The sequence below is a fragment of the Oncorhynchus tshawytscha genome, linkage group LG09 (genome assembly GCF_018296145.1).
Source record: "Oncorhynchus tshawytscha isolate Ot180627B linkage group LG09, Otsh_v2.0, whole genome shotgun sequence".
Lineage (NCBI taxonomy): Eukaryota > Metazoa > Chordata > Actinopteri > Salmoniformes > Salmonidae > Oncorhynchus > Oncorhynchus tshawytscha.
This window is the reverse complement of record NC_056437.1, coordinates 30217169-30235669: the sequence shown is the minus strand read 5'-3', so window position 1 is coordinate 30235669 and position 18501 is coordinate 30217169. Positions and strand designations below refer to the sequence as shown.

The window sequence follows — 18501 nt, the reverse complement described above, 5'->3', positions numbered from 1 at the left end:
ATGCCCACCAACATTACACAACTAATACAGAAAACCATAAATGCTGAAATAAGTAAATCAAATCAATCAGGAGAGAATAGTCACATTAACTGATAATTGACACAGATAGCAAGAGATATAGAGAGTGAGAAAGGGAGGAGTGGGCATGGGAGAGAGGGAGAGAGATACAGGTGGGGAGGAGGGGAGAGATAAACAGTCCTCAAGAGTAGGATGGATAGAGATGCATAGAAAGACAGGGAGAGAGGAAAGGGGAGGGAAAGGGAGGGAGGAAGACAGCTCAGGCAGGAGCTCGAGGGAGAGAGAAAGGGGAGGGAAAGGGAGGGAGGAAGACAGCTCAGGCAGGAGCTCGAGGGAGAGAGAAAGGGGAGGGAAAGGGAGGGAGGAAGACAGCTCAGGCAGGAGCTCGAGGGAGAGAGAAAGGGGAGGGAAAGGGAGGGAGGAAGACAGCTCAGGCAGGAGCTCGAGGGAGAGAGAAAGGGGAGGGAACGGGAGGGAGGAAGACAGCTCAGGCAGGAGCTCGAGGGAGAGAGAAAGGGGAGGGAAAGGGAGGGAGGAAGACAGCTCAGGCAGGAGCTCGAGGGAGAGAGAAAGGGGAGGGAAAGGGAGGGAGGAAGACAGCTCAGGCAGGAGCTCGAGGGAGAGAGAAAGGGGAGGGAACGGGAGGGAGGAAGACAGCTCAGGCAGGAGCTCGAGGGAGAGAGAAAGGGCAGGGAAAGGGAGGGAGGAAGACAGCTCAGGCAGGAGCTCGAGGGAGAGAGGAGAGGAGGGAAAGGGAGGGAGGAAGACAGCTCAGGCAGGAGCTCGAGGGAGAGAGAAAGGGGAGGGAAAGGGAGGGAGGAAGACAGCTCAGGCAGGAGCTCGAGGGAGAGAGAAAGGGGAGGGAAAGGGAGGGAGGAAGACAGCTCAGGCAGGAGCTCGAGGGAGAGAGGAGAGGAGGGAAAGGGAGTGAGGAAGACAGCTCAGGCAGGAGCTCGAGGGAGAGAGAAAGGGGAGGGAAAGGGAGGGAGGAAGACAGCTCAGGCAGGAGATCGAGGGAGAGACGAGAGGAGGGAAAGGGAGGGAGGAAGACAGCTCAGGCAGGAGCTCGAGGGAGAGAGAAAGGGGAGGGAAAGGGAGGGAGGAAGACAGCTCAGGCAGGAGCTCGAGGGAGAGAGGAGAGGAGGGAAAGGGAGGGAGGGAGGACGACAGCTCAGGCAGGAGCTCGAGGGAGAGAGGAGAGGAGGGAAAGGGAGGGAGGAAGACAGCTCAGGCAGAAGCTCGAGGGAGAGAGGAGAGGAGGGAAAGGGAGGGAGGAAGACAGCTCAGGCAGGAGCTCGAGGGAGAGAGGAGAGGAGGGAAAGGGAGGGAGGGAGACAGCTCAGGCAGGAGCTCGAGGGAGAGAGGAGAGGAGGGAAAGGGAGGGAGGAAGACAGCTCAGGCAGGAGCTCGAGGGAGAGAGGAGAGGAGGGAAAGGGAGGGAGGGAGACAGCTCAGGCAGGAGCTCGAGGGAGAGAGGAGAGGAGGGAAAGGGAGGGAGGGAGACAGCTCAGGCAGGAGCTCGAGGGAGAGAGGAGAGGAGGGAAAGGGAGGGAGGAAGACAGCTCAGGCAGGAGCTCGAGGGAGAGAGGAGAGGAGGGAAAGGGAGGGAGGAAGACAGCTCAGGCAGGAGCTCGAGGGAGAGAGGAGAGGAGGGAAAGGGAAAGATGAGGGAAGCCGATAAAGAGAGCAGGGTAGAGAAAAACATGAATAGACAAAAAACGAAGTGGGGACAGATTGATAGAGAGAAAAGGAGTGGGGATAAGTAACTGGAGAAAAAGGAGGCAATAGATAAACCGTGAAAAAGGAAAAGCTGGACTGTAAGAATTAGAGAATAGTCAGATTATTAGAAGATCGGAATGCCATGAACCACAAGGTTGTGAGTTCAAATCCCAAGTAGATTGCATGTTGAATAATGACTACTAATAATGAACATGCACAATGTAATTATGTATGTTGAAAACAGTGTATGTTAAAAGCACTGTTTGTGTGTGTAACCAGTTGCACAGACTTTTTTAGTTACTAAAAAAGTAATAATAATAATAATTTCTAGTTGAATGAACATATGAGATAAGTTGCGCAAACAAATCATTTTAAGTTGACTCAATTTTTGCCTACGTTTTCTCAATTTTGAGCTGCCCTGACCCTGAGCCTGTTGTTCTGTACCTTTCGGACTCTGCTCTGGATCACTGACCTCTGCCTGCCCTTGACCTGTCGTTTGCCTGCCCCCTGTTTTTGTAATAAACCTTTGTTACTTCGAACTGTCTGCATCAGGGTCGTCTCCTGAGCCGTGATAAATTTGGGCCAACTACAAATTTTAAGTTTAGGTAACATTTGAATGAAAAGTTGAGTAAACAAAAAAAGGCTGTGGAACCAGTTACTTAATAGTAATAAGTTGAAACAACTACATTTCTTTTGGAGAGATCATACAGAGAGCGGTGTCATCCCATCATGGTTCTGAGATGGCCCTGTGTGTCATCGTAGCTCCCGTTATTCCTGTTGTCCAGAGCCCTGGCCTCCCTACCCACAATGCCCCGCTGCATGCTGCGGCCTGGCTACCCTCCGTGGTGTGGCGTAGTATGGTGTGGCGTGCTGTGTGACTCAGTGTTAATTAGGTTAGTGAGCTGAGAAAGTGTAGGTCGGCCTTCTGTTAACAGGGCCACTGAGTTGGGCTTCCAGGATTTGGTGGCTGAGCAGGCAGCCCTGCAATTGTCGCATTACAGCTGTTGAGAAGTGTGCAAGTACCCAGGCTGCTGAGGATTAGGACACTGCATGGGAGATGGTTCATCAGGTTCACTACTCCACCATACAGCAGCACACCATACACACCATGTACTCCTAGAGCATGTTCTTATCAGAGCCTAAATGAACGTGGAGGCAAAGGCAGCACTCACATGCAGTCTTATTCAGCTCTTACACGTGCTACAGTATAAGCACACGGCACGCACACACATGCATGCACACATGTACGGACACTCACTTGTGCGCACGCGCTCTCACTCACTCACTCACTCACTCACTCACTCACACACACACACACACACACACACACACACACACACACACACACACACACACACACACACACACACACACACACACACACACACACACACACACACATACATACATACATACATACATACATACATACATACATACATACATACATACATACATACATACATACATACATACATACATACATACATACATACATACATACATACATACATACATACACACACATACACACAATATAGGCTATATTGTGTATGCAGCCCACAATTTATATATGCAACCAAAGCTCACACACTGACACATTAAAGCAGCAATTTGGGGATTTTAAAATCAGTTTAAGAGGCATTTACAGGGTCAGAAGTAATTTAAATCCACCTCATTGGAACTAGGAGGCAGATGGAGGCAGTTGGAGACCGATGGAGGCAGATGGAGACAGATGGAGGCAGATGGAGACAGATGGAGGCAGATGGAGACAGGTGGAGGCAGATGGAGGCAGATGGAGACAGATGGAAGTGTGATTCACATAACTGGATCTGCATGCAAGGCTGCAGATAATTTAGCCATTCAGGCACATGAGCAAACAAAACACACACTGACACATGGACACACACACTGCACTGACACATGGACACACACACTGACACATGGACACACACACTGACACATGGACACACACTGACACAAGGACATAGACAATGACACATGGACACACACACTGCACTGACACATGGACACACACACTGACACATGGACACATGGACACACACTGACACAAGGACATAGACAATGACACATGGACACACACACTGCACTGACACATGGACACACACACTGACACATGGACACACACAAAACCCTTCGAGCTATAACCTCAAATGCTCACTGACTATAAGGTAGAGAACTGAAACAGTAAATTATGTGGAAAAAATATGAAAATGAGATATGCCCACAGTTTGAACTAACCAAACAATAATTACTGTGAGAATCATCTCTGGTTGTAAAAAGGGAGTGGCTAACCTTACAGGCTTACAGTATATTGAGGATCTGTGGTGTCAAAGGACTGTGTCTGTTTCTACATCTCCTATTTAAACTCAACCTTGGATGACTTCTGAATCCACGCTTCGCATTCGCTGCCATCTGGGTTGTTTGTGGGAGACGGAGCTCCCGAGACAATGAGCCCTATATAAACTCCCCCTTCCCATCTCCCGATCCCTGTCTCCCCTCGTTCCCTCCCTCTCTCCCTGTCTCCCCTTTCTCCCCTCGTTCCCTCACTCATCCCTCCCTGTCTCTCCTGTCTCCCCTCGTTCCCTCCCTCTCTCCCTGTCTCCCCCTTCTCCCCTCGTTCCCTCACTCATCCCTCCCTGTCTCCCCTTTCTCCCCTCATTCCTTCCCTCATCCCTCCCTGTCTCCCCCTTCTCCCCTCATCCCTCCCTGTCTCCCCTTTTTCCTCTCATCCCTTCCTGTCTCCCCTCGTTTCCTCCCTCATCCCTCCCTGTCTCCCCTTCTCCCCTCGTTCCCTCACTCATCCCTCCCTGTCTCCCCTTTCTCCCCTCATTCCTTCCCTCATCCCTCCCTGTCTCCCCCTTCTCCCCTCATCCCTCCCTGTCTCCCCTTTCTCCCCTCATCCCTCCCTGTCTCCCCTCGTTTCCTCCCTCATCCCTCCCTGTCTCCCCTTCTCCCCTCGTTCCTTCCCTCATCCCTCCCTGTCTCCCCTTTCTCCCCTGATCCCTCCCTGTCTCCCCTCGTTTCCTCCCTCATCCCTCCCTGTCTCCCCCTTCTCCCCTCGTTCCCTGCCTCATCCCTCCCTGTCTTCCCCTGCCACTCCTCCCCTCCCTCCTTTCCTACCCTGCCTCCCAGTGGTGGCAGAGAGAGCACCTGGCTGTCAGGCCGTCTGCTCTATTGGGCCATGGGGCTGCTGTCTGTCACGCCACAGTGCTGGCCTGTTACGGGGCACCACCACACCGCCACACTGTACAGCACCGCACTGTGTGCTATCATGGCTTGACCCCGCGCCGCACGCATCCACACTGTCACCCTCACCACACTCTAACAAGCCCGACTGTACGCCGTGGCAGTCCGACACGCTGCAGCCAATCAGTCTGGGAGAGAAGGACTGGGAAGGAGGGAGGGAGAGGGAGGATAAGAGGGAGAAAGAGAGGGGGAAGAGACGGATAGATAGATAGATAGATAGATAGATAGATAGATAGATAGATAGATAGATAGATAGATAGATAGATAGATAGATAGATAGATAGATAGATAGATAGATAGATAGATAGATAGATAGATAGATAGATAGATAGATAGATAGATAGATAGATAGATAGATAGATAGATAGATAGATAGATAGATAGATAGATAGATAGATAGATAGATAGATAGATAGATAGATAGATAGATAGATAGATAGATAGATAGATAGATAGATAGATAGATAGATAGACAGACAGATATCGAAATGGAGGAAGGGAGAGAGGGGATACGTAAATGGAGAAAAGGGAGAAAAGAGGAGACGATAGACAAACAGTGAAAAGGGAGAAGAAGCTGGACTGTAAGAATTGGGGGAGGGCTGCCTGTGAAACCAGCCAGTCTCTCACGCCAGTCACTGAGTGTGTGGTCTCCTAGCAACACTGTCTGCATGTGTCTCTCTCCATCTACTAAATATTCACAAAGGGGGATGTTAGCGCTGTCGTTCATTATTATCTGAATGGGAAAGTTAACATGCTACGGATCCAATTTTACCCTGCTTAATTAGTATTTCTGTGTACACCTACATCGTGTCTTAATTGTCATGGTATATCTGTAACAAATAGACGCCATTCTTATATATTCTCCAGATAATAGACAGTCAGCTCTCAGGCTACCAGCCAATCACACAAACATGCATTATGGAAATCCATATAGGCCTACTATGAAATTAGATTGGGAGCAACCATGGTTACCATGCTGTATTTGGTGTGTATGGTTGTTGTTGTTTTTGTTGTTGTTGTTTGGCTATAGGAATAGATAATGTACCTTTCCTATGACAGAACAAGGCAAGATAATACAGTGTGTTGTTGAGTCACTGTGATGTAATGTATGGTCAGAGAGGAACCCTACTGGGATACCACATGGAATTACTGCCAACCACTGGGCTGCTTACACCAAAACAAATGAATTCAAAGACCCAGAAAAAAGCATTCAATCATGCAACGCTTGGGAAATAGAGTGGTATTGGGTTTCTCCAAAAGAAAAATGAATGCATGTGACAGGCATTTGTATTTATTCAGTGGAACCCATTGAGATCAGGGTCTCATTTACAAAGGTGCCCCGAGGACAGCAGTACAACAATTAAAAATCTTCACCAAATGACAGAAACAACACTACAGTTTCAAACACCACAAGTACAAAGATTTATATTCAATCCAAATCGCTGCAATTCTCATTAAATTCATTTAACATTAAAGTCCTAAACTGTCCGAGAGGCACCAGAGAGTCAAAATGTAGGGAGATTTGTCCTCTATCCAAAAATGGGGGCACTAAACTGAAGGTGGATTTATCCAGATCGGTATGGACTAGTGGAACCTCGAGAGTTAACCATCCCTGTGAATGGGTTTGGTGTCTCATATTTAAAAATGTTAACAGTGAACACACATACACACGCAAACACACGTGCACACATACAGATAAACACACTGCACACATACAGATAAACACACTGCACACATGTAGTACACCCTCCTTGTTTGGTATATTCCCTCTTCCACCCTGCATTGGCTGCTCCTCTTCCTCTGCATTGTTCAAACTGAGTGACCAATGAATCTTTCATGGAGTTGGAACAGAAAATATACTCCAAATAAACGTCCTCCTTCCTCCTCTCACCCGGCTGTACCACCGGGTTTCTGTTCCACTAGCACACGTAACTGATTGGCAGCAGCTAATGGAGGATGATAATATGGCTAACTTTCATTTATGTGATGAGTATTCTGCCAATAACACATTAATATGCTACATATACAGTACCAGTCAAAAGTTTGGACTTTTATACTATTTTCTACATTGTAGAATAGTAGTGAAGACATCAAAACTATGAAATAACACATATTGAATAATGTAGTAACCATATAAGTGTTAAACAAATCAAAATATATTTTATATTTGAGATTCTTCAAATTAGCCACCCTTTGCCTTGATGACAGCCTTGCACACTCTTCGCATTATCTCAACCAGTTTCATGAGGTAGTCACCTGGAATACATTTCAATTATCAGGTGTGCCTTGTTAAGGTGTGTGTTTGAGCCAATCAGTTGTGTTGTGACAAGGTAGGGGTGGTGTACAGAAGATAGACATATTTGGTAAATGACCAAGTCCATATTATAGCAAGAACAGCTCAAATAAACAAAGAGAAACAACAGCCCATCATTACTTTAAGACATGAAGGTCAATCAATGCGGAAAATATCAAGAACTTTGAAACTTTCTTCAAGTGCAGTCGCAAAAAACTATCAAGCGCTATGAGGAAACTGGATCTCATGAGGGCCACCACAGGAAAGGAAGACCCAGAGTTACCTCTGCTGCAGAGTATACGTTCATTAGATTTATCAGAATGTTCAGCCAAAGTAAATGCTTCACAGAGTTCACGTAACAGACACATCTCAACATCAACTGTTCAGAGGAGACTGTGTGAATCAGGCCTTCATGGTAGAATTGCTGCAAAGAAACCACTACTAAAGGACACCAATAAGAAGAATGTACTTTCTTGGGCCAAGAAACACAAGCAATGGACATTAGACTGATGGAAATCTGTCCTTAGTTCTGATGAGTCCAAATTTGAGATTTCTGGTTCCAGCCACCGTGTCTTTGTGAAACGCAGAGTAGATGAACGGATAATCTCCACATGTGTGGTTCCCATCATGAAGCATGGAGGAGGAGGTGTGATGGTGTGGGGGTGCTTTGCTGGTGACACTGTCAGTGATTTATTTAGAATTCAACACACTTAACCAGCATGGCTACCACAGCATTATGCAGCCATCCCATCTGGTTTTTGCTTAGTGGGACTATCATTTGTTTTTCAACAGGACAATGATCCAAAACACATCCACCAGGCTGTGTAAGGGCTATTTGACCAAGAAGGAGAGTGATGGAGTGCTGCATCAGATGACCTGGCCTCCACAATCACTTGACCTCAACCCAACTTTTATTTAACTAGGCAAGTCAGTTAAGAAGAAATTCTTATTTACAATGACGACCTACACCGGCCAAATCCGGACAACGCTGGGCCCAACTGTGCACCGCCCAATCACAGCTGGTTGTGATACAGCCTAGATTTGAACCAGGGTGTCTGTAGTGATGCCTCTAGGACTGAGATGCAGTGCCTTAGACCGCTGCGCCACTTGGGAGCCCCAATTGAGATGGATTGGGATGAGTTGGACAGCAGAGTGAAGAAAAAGCAGTCAACAAGTGCTCAGCATATGTGGGAACTCCTTCAAGACTGTTGGAAAATAATTTATCATGAAGCTGGTTGACAGAATGCCAAGAGTGTGCAAAGCTGTCATCAAGGCAAAGGGTGGCTACTTTGAAGAATCTCAAATATAAAATATATTTTGATTTGTTTTTGGTTACGTTTTTGGTTACTACATGATTCCATAAGTGTTACTTCATAGTTGTGATGTCTTCACTATTATTCTACAATATAGAAAATAGTAAAAATAAAGAAAAACCCATGAATAGCTGTGTCCAAACTTTTGACTTGTACTGTATATTTTACATTTATATATATATGTTTATGTGTGTGTGTACACTTGCGTGCATAGTAAATCTGAATGACTTTTTTTTGTATATTACCGTACAATTATTTTCTATTTTTGCAAGCATAAGACAATTACAGTAAACTAGTTGTGCATACTCTCTCAACTCTCTCTCTCTCTATGGTGCAGTCAACATACGAAGGCACTCAGTGACCTCCATCTCCCCCGCCCCCTCCTGCTGTAACCTGCCCTTGGCTTCATCATCTCTGGTTGGAATTTGCAGTAACCTGCCTTTGGCTTCATCATCTCTGGTTGGAATCTGTAGTAGCCTGCCCTTGGCTTCATCATCTCTGGTTGTAATCTTCAGTAACCTGCTCTTGGCTTCATCATCTCTGGTTGGAATATTCAGTAACCTGCCATTGGCTTCATCATCTCTGGTTGGGATCTTCAGTAACCAAGGTGACTCAGTGCACTCAGTACATGAACATTCAAGGGCTAACAACACACACGTGAACACACAAACACCTACAAGCATGTGCGCATTCACACACACACATACACACATACACATACACACCTTATGCTCAAGAACATTTTTAATGGAGGAGAGGCCAAACACACACAACCACCTCTACTGTCTCAGACAAACACCCTCAGCAAGGAGTCCCAGACAATACCTTAGCTCTGCTTTGCGTGTGTGTGTGTGTGTGTGTGTGTGTGTGTGTGTGTGTGTGTGTGTGTGTGTGTGTGTGTGTGTGTGTGTGTGTGTTTGAGAGAGAGAGAAGAGAGAGAAGAGAGAGAAGAAGAGAGAAGAAGAGAGAGGAAGAGAGAGAGGAAAAGAGAGAGAGGAAGAGAGAGAGGAAAAGAGAGAGGAAGAGAGAGAGGAAGAGAGAGAAGAAGAGAGAGAGGAAGAGAGAGAGGAAAAGAGAGAGGAAGAGAGAGAGGAAGAGAGAGAGGAAGAGAGAGAGGAAGAGAGAGAGGAAGAGAGAGAGGAAGAGAGAGAGGAAGAGAGAGAGGAAGAGAGAGAGGAAGAGAGAGAGGAAAAGAGAGAGAGGAAGAGAGAGAGGAAAATAGAGAGGAAGAGAGAGAGGAAGAGAGAGAGGAAGAGAGAGAAAGAGAGAGAGGAAAGGAAGAGAGAGAGAGAAGAGAGAGAGGAAGAGAGAGAGGAAGAGAGAGAGGAAGAGAGAGAGGAAGAGAGAGAGGAAGAGAGAGAGGAAGAGAGAGAGGAAGAGAGAGAGGAAAAGAGAAAAAGAGAGAGGAAGAGAGAGAGGAAGAGAGAGAGGAAGAGAGAGAGGAAGAGAGAGAGGAAGAGAGAGAGGAAGAGAGAGAGGAAGAGAGAGAGGAAGAGAGAGAGGAAGAGAGAGAGGAAAAGAGCGAGGAAGAGAGAGGAAGAGAGAGGAAAAGAGAGAGGAAAAGAGAGTGTATATACCGGCACTGGAAGCTCAGCATGTGTGGTACAGTATGTGCAGCATACGCACCATGATGAGAGGAGCGGCAAAGCAGCACACCACACTCCTTGGTGATACCATTGGGCTGCTGCTGAGTCTCTCATCCAACAGGACAGCCTGCCCTCGAGGGACAGACACAGACACACTCTGCCTCGGCTGGCTCTGTGAGTCTGAATTTACACACACTCTAAACGGCAAGGCCAGCATGACCTGCTGCTGGTGTCCTGCGTTGCCATGGGAAATTTGGTAGCCACCATCATGTCATAGACAGAAAGGCAGACAGACACACACCCAAACTCAATCACTCACTCACATGCACACACACAAATAAACAAACAAAACAGCACACATCATGCAAACAAACACACACACACACACACACACACACACACACACACACACACTGATATCCCTCCCACTTCTAAATCTCTGGGGATCATCTTGGCTGGCTATGTCTGTCTACTGTCATGTGCTGTCTGTGCTGCTGCGTTCATCCCTCCCCTCTGGGTAGCTGAGGAATAGAGAGGGCATGTGTGTGTAGAAAGAGGGAAGGTGTGTTTGTGTGTGTGTGTGCGAGAGAGCGAGAGAGAGAGAGAGAGAGAGAGAGAGGAGAGAGAGAGGAGAGGAGGGTAGCAGTAATGACAATGGGAAAAATGCAGTTCCTCAGGGAGGAGGGGGCAGAAGCTTAAAGACGCACACACTCCAGAACACGAAGCCAGCATCCTTTTCTAAACAGGATCTGACTATCCTTTCGTATTTTATGCAAATTAACCTGCAACATTGCCCTGCCCCCTCCTTGTTGCTCTGAACTCCTCTATTGTATAATGCAGAGCATTGGTTTGTTTTATATGCAAACAAAATTGCATGGCAATAAAATAAGCACATTTATTTTTAGGCAAACCTACAATGCCTCTGATATCATTGAAGATATTTAGTAGCATTATGAAGCAATGAACCAGGACTGTATGAATACAATCATCAATCGATCAAATGTATTTATAAAGCCCTTTTTACGTCAGCAGATGTCACAAAGTGCTATACAGAAACCCAGCCTAAAACCCCAAAGAGCAAGCATTGCAGATGTAGAAGCACGGTGGCTAGCAAAAACTCCCTAGAAAGGCAGGAACCTAGGAAGACACCTAGAGAGGAAACAGGCTCCGAGGGGTGGCCACTCCTCTTCTTACTGTGCCGGGGGATATTATAGGAGTACAAGGACTTTAAGGCTAGATTGTTCTTCAAGATATTCAAACGTTCATAGATGACCAGCAGGGTCAAATAATAATCACAGTGGTTGTAGAGGGTGCAACAGGTCCGTACCTCAGGAGTAAATGTCAGTTGGCTTTACATAGCATTCAGAGGTCGACACGGCAGGTGCGGTAGAGAGAGAGAGTATACCAACCCCTTTAACTTTATAATGGTAGTCTAACATCTCCCCAAATTGCTAATGAATATTTTGTCTGAGAAGACAACAGTGTCTAAGAGTGACAACAAATACTGTAGTTGGGGTCTATTACTGAGTGGAATATATTTACATACTGTATTGCAAACCCAGATGAGATCCATGACAATTAGCATGGTATAAGGAGAAGATAGAGCCATCCACCTGCTTATTAAACAGCATGATCATTACACAGGTGCACCATGTGCTGAGAACAATAAAAGGCCTCTCAAAAATGTGCAGTTTTGTCACACAATGCCACAGATGTCTAAAGTTTTGAGGGAGCATGCAATTGGCTTGAACTATTTCCACCAGAAAGGTGAGATTTTAACCTTTCTTGGAGTATGCAGCATTACTAGTTATTGTTTATGGCCCTCTCATAATAAATCATTACTTTTGGGTATTATGTAGATTGCATTTTCGATTACATTTAGTTACATTTAAGAGTTTATTACCATATTTTGTAAGCAAAACTATTTGACTCTTATTGTAATTAATTATAGATTATATTTCATAGAAATCTGGAAACACTGGCCAGCTACTTTAAATAGGCTATGTTGTGCACTCCAATCGGACAGCAATACTTTATCCTACCCATACTATACTACATTTAAATAGGCTATTTCCCTCAAAAGAACTATATTTGCTTGCATTACAGTTGATCAACCACTAGAAGTTGTGCGTACACATGATCTGAGATTTTGCGTGGAGATATGCTCACTTTCCAGACAAGTTCAAAATTGATAACAACCTACAACCTACAACCTTTGCGGGAAAACTGGCACACGCATGTTTTAGAGTCTTTTCTCTGCCCACGCACTTTGATAAATGAGGCCCCTGAAGTGGAGCGAGCAGCAAGGAGCAGCCTGTCTGACATGTTTACCTCTGCTGTTTCTGGGCCAGCCAGTGGAAGAGAGGAGAGAGGGATGCTACTGGAGGGAGCTCTGCTGCTCTGTTGTTTCTGGGCCAGACAGTGGAAGAGAGGAGAGAGGGATGCTACTAGAGGGAGCTCTGCTGTTTCTGGGCCAGCCAGTGGAAGAGAGGAGAGAGGGATGCTACTGGAGGGAGCTCTGCTGCTCTGCTGTTTCTGGGCCAGACAGTGGAAGAGAGGAGAGAGGGATGCTACTGGAGGGAGCTCTGCTGTTTCTGGGCCAGCCAGTGGAAGAGAGGAGAGAGGGATGCTACTGGAGGGAGCTCTGCTGCTCTGCTGTTTCTGGGCCAGCCAGTGGAAGAGAGGAGAGAGGGATGCTACTGGAGGGAGCTCTGCTGCTCTGCTGTTTCTGGGCCAGACAGTGGAAGAGAGGAGAGAGGGATGCTACTGGAGGGAGCTCTGCTGCTCTGCTGTTTCTGGGCCAGCCAGTGGAAGAGAGGAGAGAGGGATGCTACTGGAGGGAGATCTGCTGCTCTGCTGTTTCTGGGCCAGACAGTGGATGAGAGGAGAGAGGGATGCTACTGGAGGGAGCTCTGCTGCTCTGCTGTTTCTGGGCCAGCCAGTGGAAGAGAGGAGAGAGGGATGCTACTGGAGGGAGCTCTGCTGCTCTGCTGTTTCCCTCCCTCACTGTTGTGTATTATTCATGTTCCGTTAAACCACCTATTTGAACCATTTACGTCGCTTATCTGTTTTTCCCTATCGCTGTCCTCCTCTGTTCCTTTCAACCGCCTCTGTTGATGAGCAGGGATTGTATTCTAAATCCAACTCTCTACTTCTGTCTTCCTCCCTCTCTTGTTTACTATAGTATAAATCCTCGATTAACCTTTTCCCCTTTTTTGAGTTTTTAGTAAATTCATGTGTGAGTTTCGATCAGATGGAGAAGAGCTCATCAACACAAGCTGAGTACTATGAGGAGATGAGAGGGCTGTTAGGAGAGACACACACACAGCACAGTCTCTTATTGAAACACTCATCTCTGTCGTGTTTATTAGTTGTATAATGGTAGTTATTATGATTGATCTATACTTCCAGAACCTTACAAACTTTGAGGAGTTTCTGCGTAAACAAATAATTGCCATGTAGTTATGCAGGCTAGATACTTCTCCTTTGCTATCTAGCCAACTAAATCTAACACGCATCAAGCAGCTGAAATGACAGCAATTTAGTTTGTTTTACCTTCGTTTCTATTGCCATTCATTTGGATATATCCATTATAATGATCTTGATACATGAATTTGCCTGGCTCAGAGAAGCTGTCAGTGTCATCACATTCATATGCATGGTACTGTGGAGATTGCACTAATCTACTACCAGATCTGGGATAGGTCTTCATCCTGTGAGCACCCAGCACCAGGCTCCAGCTCTCATCCATCCCCAGCTTTAGAGAGGGCTACAGCTGGACTCCACAGTCACTCTGCAGTCTAATATTACTGCACCTGCTCTGGTTCCTTAACCCACACTCAGAGACACTCTCTCTCTCTCTCTCTCTCGCCCTCCCTCTCTCTCACTCACTCGCTCGCTCCCTCCCTCCCTCCCTCCCCACAAACAGGGCTCCAAAGCATACTGTATATAATCATACTGCTCACATTCTGGTCCGGTCAAATACAATTTTGAGATTCCAGGAAAGCTGCGGTAAAAGATTCATCGCAGATCAGCCAGATCGGGAGCCCGGCAATGCCAGAATTCTAGTGGAGAAAGGAGCTTTAAACGTGAGCATCTGCCATGTCTGTCTGACACTCGCCAGTTCCTCCCTCCGTCTCCCTCTCTGTCTCTCTCGCCCTCTGTAAGCCTTTTCTTGCCCCCTGTCTGTCGGGCTCATTTGAGTATCCCTCCATCTTCCAATCACTCGTCATCTCTGGAATCCCACCACGTCTTTGTCTGGAACGACTAGCCCTCAATCAAAGGAAAATGGCTAGATAGTGTTTGCCTTTTTCTATTTCCCTCTCTCGTTCATTGCATGGTACCCTCGTTTCCCTCCTTTAGTCATCATCCCCACTTACACACCTATCCACGCCGGTGTTGCTGTTTGCATCCTACTCATTGATATCTTGAAATAAAGGATACCAGAAATATGTGAGGTTTCCAACAATGCTGCTGAAACGTGTGTTTTTCATTCATGTTTCCTGAGTGAGAAGCTGCTCAAAATATAGAGGGTTCATTGGGTTCATTGGCACCAACTGTCCTTTCTCAGATGGAAGATAGCATTAGCAATGAAAACACTGAATTGTGTGACCTTCAGGGAGAAAGGGTTCGGTGGGAATTTGTAAGTTTCTACTGCATTGGCCACCTTTGTAGTAGGAGAAAGATGTTGGCGCTGTGTTCTTGTCCACCACCACTAGTAGTTGAGATTCTCTGTCTGCTATAATCACTGAACTTTGAAGGAGTTCAGGGACATTGGGTGAGGATGATGATGCTTGATGCTTTTAACTTCTGTTTTAAACAATATTGTAGGACACCTTGGTTCCTAAAGCACTCTCTAATAGACACACCGACACTAACAGAGATGCAAACACATACAGAAATCTCTATATGGAGATTGATTTTCAAACAGAAATATAATCCAACCCCAACATATACACGTACATCTATAGTATAATACCACTATGTAAGTAAGCTTTCACTATAAAAGCAAATCATAAAACAAACATAGAAGCGAGTAAGGAGCGGTGCCATCTAGATGCCAGTCAATTCATGTATTGCACTGGAAGTTGCAGTAAATTCAACTGACCAGAAATTCAATGGACACATATTACACACATACACTCCTGAACCTGAGTGTATGTGAACCTGAGTGTATGTGAACCTGAGTGTATGTGAACCTGAGTGTATGTGAACCTGAGTGTATGTGAACCTGAGTGTGTTTGACAGGATATGGAATTGCAGCCTGGTCTCATAGACTAGACGTAACATAGTAAATGTCAATAAGGGACACACTCAAATTAGTATGATATGTAATGTTTGGTATGGTGCATAAGACAGAAGGCTACTTAAGGCAAAAATGAATAATAATAACGCGGATGTCTAGCAACCCAAAGGTTGCTTGTTCGAATCTCATCACGGACAACTTGAACATTTTATCAACTTTTCAACTACTTAATTATTTGTAGCTACTTTGCAACTACTTAGCATGTTAGCTAGCCCTTCCCCTAATCCTAACCTTAAACCTAACTCCTAACCTTAACCTATAACCCTAACCCCTAGCCAAGCAAACATTAGTCAGCTAGCTAACATTAGTATTAGCCACCTTGCTAACATTAGCCACAACAATTTGGAATTCATAAACATATCATACATTTAGAAAATTCGTAACATATTGTACATTTAGTAAATTCATAACATATCATACGAATTGTAATTCGTAATACATCATACGAAATGGATGATGGACATGCACAAATTAATATATACCATACGAAATGTAACCTATACTAAATGAAGTATCTCCGATTTACACAAAGAATAATATGAAATGTTCTGAGACCAGGTTGGGAATTGGATTCAGTCAAATAAATTGTTAGCCTACAGATGTGTGTAGACACCATTGCGCATGTGGAGTTGAGCTTCTTAACTAAAACTCCTCATTACGCCCATCCAAATAAAATGTAATTATGATTATTATTTATGAAAAGCTTATAATTATTTGCATAGAATGTGTGTGTGTAGAAATGCTCCACATTGCTCTGCAAGGGTGGGGACACATGTCTGCAGTCACAGTCACACAAAAAGCCTTGAAATCCCCCACCCCACCAACCCCCCTCCTGTAATTTAGTAGGTCTACATTTGGTGCTTATTTGTCAGTCTCAACAACATAAAAATCTGCCTAAAATGTATGTGTGTGTGAGTGAGCGGGAGTCACGTTTGAGCCCGTATCCAGCACTGAAATGCTACACACACAACCCGGCACGCCTCCACCTCTATGTTTGTCCAATTCAACGACCGTGGATATGACATGTAGCATATGCATTCTCACGTTGGCATTATATTTATTTGAGATTAAATTATATTATCTTAAGCAATGATATAAAATAGCTTCACGAACTCCTGAAAACAAATTATCATCCCAGCCAGACGAGCACATCCCCAACCCAACAGCCCAAATGGCAAACCAATTTACCTGACAGGCGTGCGTAATGTCTACACCAGAATATTTATCCACATAAACAAATCAACCATGTAATTATTATGAATTCCAATGAAACTATCTGTATGTTTTACGTGACGACAACGTCTGACGAGTGGTTTTATGACACAGTGGTCCGCTCATATGATTAAAACGATGCCATGCATGGGCTCCATCATCACGAGTCAGCTGATCGACTTCTTGTTATCGTGTGAAATATTTACGAGCACTAGCCACTACTGAATTTAAGACCTGGGCTACGTTATCTTTATACTTCTGTGGCAAATAAAGCAGACATGCTGACTACAGTTTTTGTGGAAAATTGCATCGCCTACAAACACACGATATGGCCTCTAGTAGACTAGGCTACTTGTGCTACAGCAGAAAGTGCGTAAATTGTTGTGGAAAAACACTTACACCTCTCGCTCCTATAAACATTGACTTCTCATGCAATTAAACCGTAGGGTATATCACATGCAAATGCATATCAAGGGAATATGATTTCATCGATGGCGTTTGGTTATTCAAATAAGAGGCAACATTTGCTGTTCCTATAACATGTTAAGGGAAATAAATGTAAAGGCATTACCTTGTAAAACAACGGAGGTATGGCTTGGCGCAGGGGTAAGTGCCAATATCCAGTAGTAAAATCAGACAACAACAAAACCACGCCGGGATGTTGATGATGACATTGCCGTCTTCCTGGAAGAACGGTAAAATTAATACACTTTTTCCAGATGTGTCGAGAAATACTGAAAGATAGAATATCGAAATGGGCGGATCTTAGAAGATTGCTGGCTCTTGTTTACATGCACAGCGTTTCTATTTGTTCACCGATTAAATTGCCACTATGGGCTACCCTTTAAGAATTCTGATTGAAATCCATGGTGCAGTTCATTGCGACGTTAAAAATGCTATTCTCCCCCCCAAAAAACCCATTCACAAATAAAATAATGGAACGCTCCTAGATTCTGCACGTTATCTGAACCATCCGATAAAACATGGATGGCTTAAATTTAAAAAATGAACAACTGCACAAATAAACACAAGCGGTGCGCTACCAGATATTTGCATTCATATTAATATTAATAATTGTTCTCCAGAGGAGGCCATTGGTTGATCAAATAGCGGATGCAACGAGGCAGGTTTATGAAGATTCCATAATGCGCGTCTCGCTCAACCGATGTTACGCTCTGTTTTTTTAAATTGTCGAGTCGACATATCTGACCGCCTTACCGAGTATACATTTTCTAAGTATTTGTTTTCTACATTTCTATGTCTGCCCTTTTCCCCGCCTCTCTCTATCGACTCAGGTTGAGTAGTATTTACAATTTCGTCTGCGGTCTCATTGCAGACGTAAGCAGTCTGGCAGCGTGTGCTTTTTATATCCGAGGTTCACAGCAGCACATCTTTTTACCTTAGAAAATTACAGAGAGGCTACAACATATATTAATTCACACATACAATCACACACGGCTTGGAAAAAGCACAATGTTTACCGGTTGACATGACACATATTTACATGAAACTCGTTGAACTCTAACAGACAGATTCAAAAAAAATATTCAGAGATACATTCAACCACTTCAAGACTTAAGCAATTCATCAATTTATCTGAATAGGCAGTTATGTTATGAACAGTTATGTTAAACATAGTTATTCACCCTATCACTTCATTGGGTTCTTCCTATTGCGCCCCTTTAGGTCTGTTTTCATATTGAGAACTGCAAACTAAATAGTGAGCAGAGTGAGTTAAATTGGGATTTTATTCGCGGTGGAACTGTCCAAAAACTGTTTTACATT

The 18501-nt window shown here is 44.9% G+C and overlaps 1 protein-coding gene across 1 annotated transcript in view; it reads right to left on the bottom strand.

The window, feature by feature from the left end:
* Positions 1-18037, bottom strand: part of LOC112257769 (neuronal tyrosine-phosphorylated phosphoinositide-3-kinase adapter 1-like) — a 29883-nt gene extending 11846 nt beyond the window's left edge. Inside the window, exon 1 of the mRNA XM_024431595.2 lies at positions 17288-18037. The gene's annotated coding sequence lies outside the window, so the exon portion shown is untranslated. The remainder of the gene's footprint in view (positions 1-17287) is intronic.
* Between the last annotated feature and the right edge of the window lie 464 nt (positions 18038-18501).